Source organism: Piliocolobus tephrosceles, chromosome 18, assembly GCF_002776525.5.
Source record: "Piliocolobus tephrosceles isolate RC106 chromosome 18, ASM277652v3, whole genome shotgun sequence".
NCBI classification, from domain to species: domain Eukaryota; kingdom Metazoa; phylum Chordata; class Mammalia; order Primates; family Cercopithecidae; genus Piliocolobus; species Piliocolobus tephrosceles.
Window position 1 is genome coordinate 53080424 of NC_045451.1, and position 13122 is coordinate 53093545.

At 47.1% G+C, this 13122-nt stretch overlaps 1 long non-coding RNA gene across 1 annotated transcript; it reads left to right on the forward strand.

Moving 5' to 3' along the window:
- Positions 1 to 1009: 1009 nt before the first annotated feature.
- LOC113223678 lies at positions 1010 to 3339 on the forward strand. Its single transcript, XR_003308834.1, has 3 exons — positions 1010 to 1150; positions 1323 to 1460; positions 3019 to 3339. It is a non-coding gene; the product is annotated as an uncharacterized LOC113223678 (long non-coding RNA).
- The last annotated feature ends 9783 nt before the right edge of the window (positions 3340 to 13122 follow it).

Here is a 13122-nt window from a genome sequence, read left to right on the forward strand (position 1 = left end):
TCTTCCTGGGCCCTGGATGAGAGGTCTTTTTCCAATAATGATGATTAAGATCATGATATTAATAATTCTTTGTCTTCATTGAGCATGTAATAATTTTAAAAGTCTTTTCTGCCTACCAGACTTCTTCCCTCCCAGCTGAGCAGGGCATTGGCCAGTGTTCCCACTTCACAGTTAAGCTGAGCCAGGTCCTGAGAGGTTGGGAGGAAGAGTCAGGCTCAGTTCACTGCCTCGACTCTCTCCTCAGTCCAGAGACCCACTCTGAACCATTCCCAGCGCTGTCTCCTGCATCTTCTAGTTGTGACCTCCCACAGTTTCCCAGCTCTGAAATCAAAGTTCAGGGCTGTCTGCTTTTTTTTTCTACCCAAATCCTGTTGGGGATAGTTTGGACCCACCAATACCCTGTTGATCCCTCTGAGCCCTGCATTTTGTTTACTACATAAATATGCACTGTTCAGAAAACAAACAACAAAAAGGGAAGCAATTCTGTTTACTAGACTTTTTTGTTTGTTTGTTTGAGACAGGGTCTCTCTTTGTTGCCCAGGCTTGAAGGCAGTGGTGTGGTCATGGCTCATTGCAGCCTCTTCCTCCCAGGCTCAAGCCATCCTCTCATCTAAGCCTCGGGAGTAGCTAGGACTACAGATGCCTGCCACCATGCCCGGCTAATTTTTTTCATGTTTTGTAGAGATGAGTCTGGTTAGGTTGCCCAGGGTGGCTGGCTGGATATTTGAGCCAAGGAAACCAGCGGATCTCATAACCTCACAGGGACCACATGTCCTTGAATGATGGACAGCCACCATTTCTGTCCTATCTGTCTACCTTATGTGGGTTTGACAGGCCTCTCCAGGCCTGGATCTGAGTCTAAGGCAGGGCTCAAGCGATGCAGGCCGCTGGGCCACCGGAAGTCACCATGGAGCGCTTCTCCACGGAGCTCCAGCGGCTGCGGGGTCCGGCGGCGCCCTCGGTTCATGCTGGCAGCGCCACCAAGCGGCAAGCTGGGAAAGAGCGGCCACCTCACTCCGAGGAAGCGGGAGGCGGAGGGAGTGGGGAGAGCCCCGCGTGGGTCGCGGTCCGGTGGACACCATCCCGGCGGGGAGGAGCCTTCCCACGAGGACAGATGGCGACACACAAGCTGCGTGGCTTCTGTTGTGACGTAGGCGTTCCCTCCTCGAGTGGGGTCTGTGGCTGGGGCTGTGTCTGGGGGACTGGGAGACTCTCCCATGAGGTGTCTGTGTCTGGAGCGCATTCGCGGGCAGGTGGGGCCGCCGAGTTCCCAACCCGTGACTGCACCTCCACCTCTGCCGGCCCTACCCCTGCCCTTCCAGCCAGGCCGTGCAGTCACCAGAGGTGGGATCCGGGCTCAGCTCGGCCGCGTCTGAACTTCTTGTCATCTGGGAAACGGGGGGCAGAGAGACATCCCAGGTTGAAAGCAAAACCTTCTTGCTGCAAGCCGTGTCATGAAGGTAGGTCAGAGGCCAAAAGCCTTTGCCTGAAATTTACGGCCCCGCAGTCTGGCCTTAGTCTCCTCTTCCAATTTTATTTATTTATGTTTTTAGAGACGGGTCTCACTCTGTCACCCAGGCTGGAGTGCAGGGGGGCGATTATAACTCACTGCAGCCTCGAACTCCGAACTCCTAGTGATCCACCTCAGCCTCTGGCGAAGCTGGGACCCCAAGCCAGCGCCACCTGCCCAGCCAAGTTTTGAAAGTTTTTGCAGAAACCAAGGTCTCACTGTATTGTCCAGGCTGGTCTCAAATTCCTGCTTCAAGGGATCCTCAAGTACTGGTATTACAGTTATGAGCCACCAAGCCTGGCCTCCTCTTCCAGCCTCAACTCCAACTAATTTCTTGTTTGTTTGTTTGTTTGTTTGAGACAGAGTTTTGCTTTGTCACCCAGGCTGGAGTGCAGTGGCACGATCTTGGCACACTGCAACCTCCGCCTCCTGGGTTCAAGCGACTCTTCTGCCTCAGTCTCCCAAATAACTGGAACTACAGGAGCACACTACCATCCCTGGCTAATTTTTATATTTTTAGTAGAAATGGGGTTTCACCATGTTGGCCAGGCTGGTCTGGAACTCCTGACCTCATGATCCGCTTGCCTCGGCCTCCCAAAGTGCTGGGATTACAGGCGTGAGCCACTGTGCCCGGCAGACTCCAACTACTTTTTACTCAGCCAGAGGGGCTCACTGTTCCTCCAGAATGTCTCCATGGTTTCCCACTTGCACACGATCTGTGGTGCCATTTCCTTGGCCTGGAAGTCATCTCCCCCAGCTCACCCTGAGATACATACAAATGCTCATATTGGATGTGTAGATGTGGCCTGTTATTATCTTAATGCTTTTTAATTATATGTGCTCTTCTATACAGAAAAAAGTGTAAAAAAGTATCACCCACTTTCCTGAATTATTCCACTACCCGTATATAACTTTTGTGTATGTATATATGTGTGTGTATATATATATAAAAGATATGGATCTCTCTCTCTCTCTCTATATATATATATATAGAGAGAGAGACAGGGTCTGGCTATATTGCCCAGGCTGATCTTGAACTGCTGGCCTCAAGTGATCTGCCTTCCTTGGCCTCCCAGAGTGCTGGGATTACTCATGAACCACTGCACCATGCCCCTCTTGCTAATTTTTAATTGACATATTACTTAGACTTAAAAACATTTTTCTGTGCAAATACATATACGTATTTTACAAAAATAGGACCACATGTGCTAACCATCTTTTAGTGTGAAGAGGTTATGCCTCTATAGACGGTTACTGAGCTTCTCGAACGTGGAACCTCCTACTCATCCCTCATAGTGCAGCCCATGCCACTCCACCCTGGAGGTCTCTGTGACTCACACAGGCAGTGTTTACTGTACTCTCACCTGGCTGTGGATGATACCTTGACCACCCTTTAATTTCGGAGCTTATTTTCTTATATTTGGCTGTTGGTTTACGCATCTGAACTCTCCACTTGATTGGAACTCATGGCACCATCAGGCCCAGCTAATTTTTAATTTTTTTTGTAGAGATGGGGTTTAGCGGTGCTGCCCAAGCTGGTCTTGAACTCCTGAGCTCAAGCAATCCACCTGCCTCGGCCTCCCAAACTGCTGAGATTACAAGCATGAGCTACCGTGCCTAGGCGCCGCTATCTTCTGAAAGAGCAGAATGCATTGTTTCCTCTCTAGGGTTTGCAGGTTTGAAAAGATGGGGTTTTGCATCATGCACCTAACACTCTTCTTCCCAGAAGCTCTCTGCAGAACAAGGAAGTTTTAAGAAGACTAGGTGCCTTTAGCCTATTTTCTGGAATCTCAAACCTGGTAATCCATTATTTATTCAATAAATATTGATTGAGCACCTACTATGTGCCAGATACTAAGTTCAGAGAGTATAATAGTGAACAAAACAGAAATCCTTGCCTTCTATGGGGCGTACATTTTACTGGAGGCTTTCAGACAATAAACAAACTACATACTTAAAATATATAGTATGTTAGACGGTGTTGAGTGTTTGCAAAAAAATAAAGTGGAAGGGACAGTCCTATCCTTAGACCTGGGCAAGAGGGACCCTCGCCCCAAGTTGCACCCTTCTCTAAGTCCCTCCAGGGCAAGGAGTCGGCCAGGACAAGGGGATGTGGCCCCTGGGAGCCCAGGATCCTTCTCTAGGTTTCACTCTGGTTATCCAAGACCTCAAGAGTTCCTGCTCAAATGGCACTGAACCCATGTTCGGGGCTTGTACGTGTTCCCACAGGTCTGACCCTGAGAGGGTGGAATGTACCTGTATGCCAAAAGTACGGTTACGAGGTGACTGTTTCCTGGGGATGTAGCTGGGATGTTCAAATGTATGACTGAGGTGCAGGATGGAAATGGGGGTGGGAAGAGAAAGGGGATGAACCATCATTTTTACTCTTTTTTTTTTTTTGAGACAGAGTTTCGCTCTGTCACTCAGGCTGGAGTGCAGTGGGGTGATCTCGGTTCACTGCGGCCTCCGCCTCCCAGGTTCAAGTGGCTCTCCTGCCTCAGCCTCCTGAGTAGCCAGGGTTACAGGCACATGCCACCACGCCTTCTAATGTTTTGCATTTTTAGTAGAGAGGGGGTTTCACCATGTTGTCCAGGCTCACCTCAAACTCCTGACCTCAGGTGATCCACCCACCTCAGCTTCCCAAAGTGCTGGGATTACAGGGATGAGCCACTGTGCCCAGCCCATTTTTATTCTTTTTCCAGGCTCTCCAAACGTTAGGGACAGGCCTGGGAAGCTAGGCATGGAGACTGGGGGGTGGGGTGTCACTGCAGTTTTAAATACAATGGGCAGGGAAGGTGACATTTTCCTAAAGAAGAGGAAAGGCGTGGTATGTGTGGATATCACTGAAAGCGCCCTCCAGGCAGAGGAAAAGTGAGTACGAAGGTTCGGAGGCAGCTGTGTGCCTGGGATGACCAGAAAAGTAAACCTGGGTACTCCCCAGGTGCCATGGCCCAAGGGGACCTGCCAGATTTGTGTTTGTGCAGAACTTAAAAGAAATAGGCCCTTGATCAATATCGGATTGAAGGAATGAACGGTTCCACCTCCAGGAGGAGCCACTCCCAGCAGCACACAGCTGCCTCTTCTTCCCGGCTCTGTGCCAAGGGGTATTTCAGCTTTGCTTTGATCCTGATGGCCAGGCACTGCTATTCTTCAGGCCAGGATTTCCCCAAGCCTTGCTGTTTTTTTTTTTTTTTTTTGAGGCGGAGTCTCGCTCTGTCGCCCAGGCTGGAGTGCAGTGGCCGGATCTCAGCTCACTGCAAGCTCCGCCTCCCGGGTTCCCGCCATTCTCCTGCCTCAGCCTCCGAGTAGCTGGGACTACAGGCGCCGCCGCCTCGCCCGGCTAGTTTTTTGTATTTTTTAGTAGAGACGGGGTTTCACCGTGTTAGCCAGGATGGTCTCGATCTCCTGACCTCGTGATCCGCCCACCTCGGCCTCCCAAAGTGATGGGATTACAGGCTTGAGCCACCGCGCCTTAGTTCCCTTGAAACGGCCTCCTTATCACTTCCACCTTCCTGTTTTCATCTCCCGTTCCTCAGCACCCTCTGTCTCCCCACAGTGTCCCCAAAACGCTGCCTGCATGCCCATTGGTCCTAGCCTGGGAGCTTCTCAGGGACGCCTGAGCGGGACGTGGCTGCAGACAGAGCTGAGAGGGTGGCCTCGGGTGGGTGGTGGCAGTCTCCTGGCTGTGGGGGCAGAAGTGGGGGCCTGGGAGGTGGCAGGCAGCTCAGGCCTAAGGAAGGACGGAGTCAGAGCTCGGAGATGTGACCTGAAAGGGCTCAGCCCGCGGGAAGGAGTCTGGGGATTTACCCAGATAAATATCAAATTATTAGGTCAAAATTGAACTGTAAATAGGTACTGGGAGATGTAAACAGAATTCAGAAATCATTTTTGCCTTGGTGGTATTTTTTGATCCTGACAAATTTAGACTTTTCTTTAACAGTCTCATGGATGATGTCAGAGAGAAATAAATATTTAAGCTCACGAAAGTTGGGAAGTTGAATAGAAAATTTCCCCCACAAGAGGCTAGGATTGCAAAAGGCCACAACTCTAGAGTAAGGGGAAACCAGATATACACCAGTCCTTCTGGGGGTTATCAGCCAAAGTTCTCATTGCCTGGGTGGTCCAAGGAACATCAAACTTTGGACTCGGTTTAAGGTAGCTCTGGAGAGACAGAGCCTCTAGGCACCTGGCAGAGGCAAGCAAGATCCTTTTTGGAGGAAGGTAGTGTCATCCTGGACCTGAAATGATTACTATAAATATATTTTTAGTGCAATGAGCAGCATACAAGGAAAGGAAACCTGACACCATAAGAAAATAAGGTACTGTGAGGAGAACCAAGAGAAAGAACAGGCAAGAGAATCAGATCTACAAATGCTTTGCTGGAATAATCAGAGAGGGACCCTCCCGCTGACACACACAAAAATAAACCCACCAAAAATACAATTAGCATGCTTAAGGAAATAAAGAAGAAGCTAGGAAATATCTGCAGGAAACTTTCAAGAGTGATATAGCAGATTTTTTTTTCCCTTCTCTTTCAATGACTTTGAGACACAGCAGATTTTAAAAGGAAGCAAAAAGAACTTGCACAAATGAAAAATACAATAACTGAAAATTAAAAGTTCATTAATGAACGGGCACAACAGCTGATTGGACACAATTAAAGAGATAATTAGTGAATAGGAAATTATCCAGAAGAAATTAACCAGAATGTAACATGAAGAAATGAGACAATGGAAAACAGAGAAGAAAGGATAAGATATATACAAGACAGAATTAATTTGAATCCCAGAAGAGAGAATAAAACAGAGGCAATATTTGAAGTGATAAGAGTTAATTATTTTTTAGAATTGATAAAAGGCCCAAATCCACAGCTCAAGTCTAATAGAATAAATCACTACCTGAATAAATAAAATATACTTTCACACATCTTAATAAAACTGAAGAAAACCAAAGACAAAAATATCTTAAAGTAGCCAGATAAAAAAGGTAATAAGGCCAGGTGCGGTGGCTCACGCCTATAATCCCAGCACTTTGGTAGGCCGAGATGGGCAGATCACCTGAGGTCAGGAGTTCGAGACTAGCCTGACCAATGTGATGAAACCCTATCTCTACCAAAAATACAAAAATTAGCTGGGTGTGGTAGCGCGCACCTGTAATCCTACTCAGGAGACTGAGACAGGAGAATTGCTTGAACCCGGGAGGCAGAGGTTGCAATGAGCCGGGATCACGCCATTACACTCTAGCCTGGGCAACAAAAGTAAAACTTCATCTCCAAAAGAAAGGTAATAATAGAATCCCGAAGGTAATCAAATACTTTCTTTCTTTCTTTTTTGAGACACATTCTTGCTCTGTCACCCAGGCTGGAGTGCAATGGTGCAATCTTGGTTAACTGTAGCCTCTGCCTCCCGGGTTCCAGCGATTCTCCTTCCTCAGCCTCCTCGGTAGCTGGGATCACAGGTGCATGCCACCACACCTGGCTAATTTTTGTATTTTTAGTAGAGATGGGGTTTCACTATGTTGGCCAGGCTGGTCTTGAATTGACCTCAGGTGATCTACCCACCTTGGCCTCCCAAAGTGCTAGGATTACAGGTGTGAGCCAATGCACCCAACCTCTTTTTTCCTGAGACAGAGCTTTGCTCCATCACTCAGGCCAGAGTGCAGTGGCACGATCACAGCTCAGTGCAGCCTCGACCTTCCAGGCTCAAGTGATTTTTCTGCTTCTGCCTCCATAGTAGCTGGGACCACACATGTGCACTACCACCACACGCTACTAATTTTTAATTTTTATTTATTTATTTATTTAACTTTGTATTTTGAATAGAGATGAGGTCTTGCTATGTCGCCCAGGCTGGTCTCAATCTCCTGAGATAAAATGATCCTCCCACCTTGGCTTCCCAAAATGTTGGGATTACAGGCAAGTGCCAACACTCACAGCCAATAGCACTCAATTTTACACTTTGATGAGAAGTTAACTCTGTATGTTTAATTGCTGGGGTAATCACGACAAAATAAGGCATATACTTTTCAAATTAGTAGAGGGAAAGAATGGAATGATAAAATTAAATAAAGTGATGAAGAGCCAGGTGTGGCTGTTCATGCCTGTAATCCCAGTACTTTGGGAGGCTGAGGCAGGTGGATTGCTTGAGCCCAGGAGTTTGAGATCAACCTGGGCAACATGGTGAAACCCTGTCTCAACAAAAAATGTTAAAATTGGCTGGGTGTGCTGGTTTCCACCTGTAATTCTAGCTATGCAGGAGGCTGAAGCAGGAGAATTGCTTAAACACAGGAGGTTGAGGCCATAGTGAGCTGTGATCATGCCACTGCACTACAGCCTAGGCAACAGAGCGAGATCCTGTCTCAAAAAAAAAAAAAAAAAAAAAAGCATAGAATATAAAAAAATAAAAAAAGTGATGGTAAGAAGAGAGAGAAAAATAAACATAGAACAGTCAGGACAAATAGAAAATTACAAAAGAGGCGGGTGCAGTGGCTCACGCCTGTAATCCCAGCACTTTGGGAGGCTGAGGCAAGGAGATCACAAGATCAAGAGATCAAGATCATCCTGGTCAACATGGTGAAACTCCACCTCTACAGTCCCAGCTACTTGGGAGGCTGAGGCAGGAGAATTTCTTGAACCCAGGAGGCAGAGGTTGCAATGAACCAAGATCGTGCCACTGCACTCTGGCTGGTGGCAGAACGAGACTCCATCTCAAAAATAAAAAAATTAATAAATTAATTAAAAAAGAAAATTACAAAAGAAGTGGTAGATTTAACTCAAATATGTCAGTAATGACATTAAAGGTAAACGCACTAAGTGCTCTTGTTAATAGACAGATCTTAAGACCATAGAGAGGAAACTCACCTGCCTCAGGTCCACCGGGAGCCATAGCAGGGCCAGCAGCCCGGGTGACCTGCTTCCTGGTCCTGTGTTCTCTCAACTCTGCCCAATTCAATTCAACCCAGCCCGTTTATGTTGAACAGCCTGTGCTGGTGAGGCTGGGGACAATTTTGGAACATACAAATATATCAAACAAGGTTTCTATCCTAAGGGCATTTTCCTGAGTGAGGAGAAAAGTACGCTATAGCATGAATTCTCGGGATACATATTCCTCTAAGGGCATATGGACACATCATATCTCTATGGGGTGTTGAAAACAGCTCGGTTGTGGAGACCCCAACCCAGTGGCACTAGAGGAATTAAAGACACACACACAGAAATGTAGTATGGAGTGGGAAATCAGGGGTCTCACAGCCTTCAGAGCTGAGAACCTTGAACAGAGATTTACCTACGTATCACCGACAGCAAGCCAGTGTAAACATTGTTTCTATAGATTATAGATTAACTACAAGTATTCCTTATGGGAAATAAAGGGGTGAGCCAAAGTAAAGGGATGGGTCTGGCTAGTTATCTGCAGCACGAACATGTCCTTAAGGCACAGACCCCTCATGCTATTGTTCGTGGTTTAAGAACGCCTTTAAGTGGTTTTCCGCCCTGGGTGGGCCAGGTGTTCCTCGCCCTTGTTCCGGTAAACCCACAACCTTCCAGCGTGGGTGTCATGGCCGTCACGAACATGTCAAGTGCTGCAGAGATTTTGTTTATGACCAGTCTTGGGGCCAGATTATGGCCAGATTTTGAGGCCTGTTCCCAACAACGGGGCCTGGGGTTGGGGGTGGCGATGTTTTGGGGCTGTGTCTGAAAACGGCTCTGCCTGTGCCTGGGTGTCCACCGCCTTGGACACACACAGGCAGTGGGCAGGGCGGGAGTAGGTGCTTTTCTGAATGGAAATTCATCAATGTGCTTCTGTCTGCTGCGGTTATCAGTGTTGCTATTTCAGTGAGTAATGGTAGAGCCTTCACCCGGCTCATGCCAGACGCGGAGGGTGGGGGTGCGGGCCGGCGATACGGCTGGGGTCCTCTGTCGTCAGAAAACATGAGCTCATGCCAAGGTTTCCGCAGGTCACCGAGATAGCACCGGCTCTCCGGAGACAGGCGTGACCCCCAGGTCGGCTCCTCGTCATTGAACTAAGTGGGCTCAGTGTCAGCTTGAACGTTAGTGGTGATAAGGGCCGGATAATGGTAGCCAAACTCCCACGGCCTCTTTAGGCCTCCCCGGGGGCCCTGGGGCCAGCAAGAGGGCAGGTCAGGGAGGGGCCAGGAGGAGGAGCCGGCAGGGAGGCCGCTGGCGCCTTTGGCTCAGCCGATGGGCTCTCAGCCCTCTGGAGTGTGCCCTGGGGACCAGTTTGTCCATGCTTCTGCCTCCAGGGCAGCCACGAGGACCAACAGATGTCCCAGGGAAGACACCGGCCACAACTGTGTCCTGGAACCATATCAAACTCGCAGCACTTACTTCTCTGGACTTGTTTTTGTTTCAGCAAATTTGCTGGATCTGTTGGCAGATTTGAGTGAGTGAGGAAGTTGCAGATGTGTGTTCAGGCTCTGCTGTGGACCTGGAGGCCGGGGTTAACCTGCGGGCGGTTTCAGGTGGGAAAGGCCAGAGCTTGATCACAGCACACACAGCACCTGGGGGTTTCTCAGCCTCTGCGCTTGCTGGTCCTGAGTCTGTCACCTGTGAGGTCAAGCTTCCTAAGCCTTCCTGGGCTGGAAAGGAAGCCACACCGCTTCCAAAATAATGACAGCTGTGTGTAACCCAGATGGGAGCATGGTCCTGGCCATGGGGCTGCATCTCTGGGCTGCTCCCCAGCACTCTGGGGAGGACAGGAGGTGGGTTTTATGCTGGGAGGGCCTCAGGTGGCCTCCTGGGTCAGCAGCACGCATGCTGCCCCGTCCCTCTCATGCCCCTCTATTGCTGGTCCAGGACTGAACCTTTTCTTTCTCTGCCCAGAGCAGCCTCCAGGGAGCCACTATCAATGGACAAGAGGCGGTGTGTGACATGGGATGATTTGCCACCCTTGAATCAGTTCCGCTCTCCCATTCTAGGAGGAGGGCACTGAGGCAGGGAGGGGCCTGGCCAGCCCAAGCCCTATCTGCTGCTCAGCTGAGCAGGAGGGATCTGAACGCAGCTCTTCGTCCTCTGCCCTGTGCTTGCGTTCTCATGAGCTTTCTCTCTAGGTAAAGAAATCATTCTTTTTGTTAAAATTTTTTTTTATTTTTACATTTTTATTTATTTTGAGACCGGGTTATGAGACTGGCTAATTTTTGTATTTTTGCTGGAGATGCGGGTCTTGCTATGTTGCCCAGGCTGATCTCAAACTCCTGGCCTCAAATGATCCACCCCGCTCATCCTCCCAAAGTGCTGGGATTACAGGCGTGAGCCACCGCGCCCGGCTGCAAAGGAAATCATTCCAGGTGTCATTGTTTCCGATGTTACTTTAAGTTTTGAAAAATAAAGCTACTGCGTTTTGCAGGTGGACAGTCTCAGACTGCAAGCGGGTCAGCACTACAGCAGAGGGAATCCCAAACTGGCCGCTGAGAACAGAACAGCTGCGCCCTCGCCGACTGGGACCCCAGTGACATCTACTGGAGCAAGCAGGCGCTGCACGTGCGCGGGCAGCCATTCAGTCACTCCCGTCATTCCAACACAACGGAATTTATGTAGAAAATTTACATGTATCATAGGCTATTTATGAATATATGCACACGTAGAAAGAGGAAAAGTACACTTGGAAATGGTAAACATAACTTGAAGAGAGTAGTTACCTTTGGATTGGGTAGGGGTGAAGGAGTGGTAAAGGTTTTAGTTTTATCTGTACCATTTCTTTTTTCACTTATTTATTTGTAGAGATGGGAGTCTCACTATGTTGCCCAGGCTAGTCCTGGTGTCAAGCAATCCTCCACCTTGGCTTCCCAAAATGCCGGGATTACAGGCGTGAGCCATCGTGCCTGGCCACAATTTGTTTTTTCTTTCAAAAGATCCGATACCAATGTGCCAAAGTATTGACATCTATTAAATCTTTCTGGCGGTCATACTGAGGTCTGTTTTTCCGTACTTATCTCTATGTTTAAAATAGCTCATAATAAACATATAGTTTATAATAATAGTAATAATATACAGTATATATTTATTATGCTATATATTTATTACATTGTATACATTTTATATTTGTTAAATATTGTATACTTACATTTATGGAAGGAAAATAAAAAATAAAAATGGAAAATTTGTGGTCCAGGTTCTTGGTGCCAATGGTAGCAGGGCAATTTAATAGCAAAAGTTCTTAATACTTGTTGGCTGCTGTTATCATCAGTAATAAGTTTCCTGGAGTAACTGAACAGCAGCTGAAGCTCATGTATAGGCTAGAGGAGAATCGCCCTCTTCAATAGTGGTGATGAGATGAAGATACACTGGGAAGGCTTATTTATTTGCTATTATTGAAAAATGGTTCATACCCCATAGGAAGATGTGGCATGGAACATCAGAATGTTCTTAGAATTGGGAAACTCTCACGTAGGAGGCTGAAAGAGAAAGCCCAAATGACCATTTTATTTCCAGATTAAAGTTGCTGCCTAGAAATGATCACAAACACAACCTCCCACTGTTAGAACCAGAGTCCAGACGCACCTAACACAGGCAGCAGTACGAGAGCAGGGCTCACAACACTTTGATAATTCAAGTTATACCTTTATGAGTTTTTACATATCGAGGTACCTATTGTTCTGTTATTTGTATAATATGTTTTTAAAACCTCACTTTTTATGCCAGAGGTTTGAATGTAATCGGTCTGGGTTGTGTCCTGGGATTTAAAAAAAAATGTCCCCAGTTGATTGTAAATATAAGCCAAGATTGAAAACCATTTCTTCAAATCAAGAAAGGGGAATCCCAGATGCCGAGATGAGGAGGACATTGAAAGGTAGAGTGGCAAGTGTGAGAGTTGGTGCCAGGGAGCTGGAGCCTGAGTGAGACACATTCTGAGGAATGGCTATAGGACCAGGAAATCAGTCCTATTGGCCAGAGGCTTGGATTTTAACACTCTTACAGGGACAGGTGATGAGGCCTTAGGCTTCTAAGAAAGGGGAGCTGGATCTGAGATTCGTGCAAAAACCAGGACCCCTCATGGAGCATCTGGCAGAATCAAATAGTAAAGTACATGATTCTCTTCCCAGTGTGTAGAATTTCTACAATAGAGTGGCAGGGAGTGGGGTGGTAAATCCTCGCTGAAAATCCTCACTGAAATAAGTGAATAAGTAAATCCTCACTGAAAATAAGTTCAGTAAATTAAAATTCAATAAATTAAAGTTCAATAAATTAATAAATTAAAGCTCAATAAATTAAACTTCAGTAAATTAAAGTTCAATAAATCCTCACTGAAAATAAATCACAAAACACATAGAAAAATAGCCTGCCGTGATAGTCAGTAGGCACAATGGGCAAAGATACTGAGATAATGACACAATCTGAAAGCAAACAAACGTGAGAGATGAAACTATAAGAAAATGCTATTATGAGACAGATGAGCTATTTAGATACATCTAAAGAGAAAATCAACAAGTGAGAATATAGATCTGAGGAAGCTGCCACATACGAGGCTCAGAGCTAAAAAGCAATGAAAAATATAAAAATGAGGCTAAGAGATATGAAAGATCAAATGAGAAGTGTCACTATAAATTTGAAGATGATTCTGGTTATGCATTGGGCTAATTTGCTTGACCCACCTGAT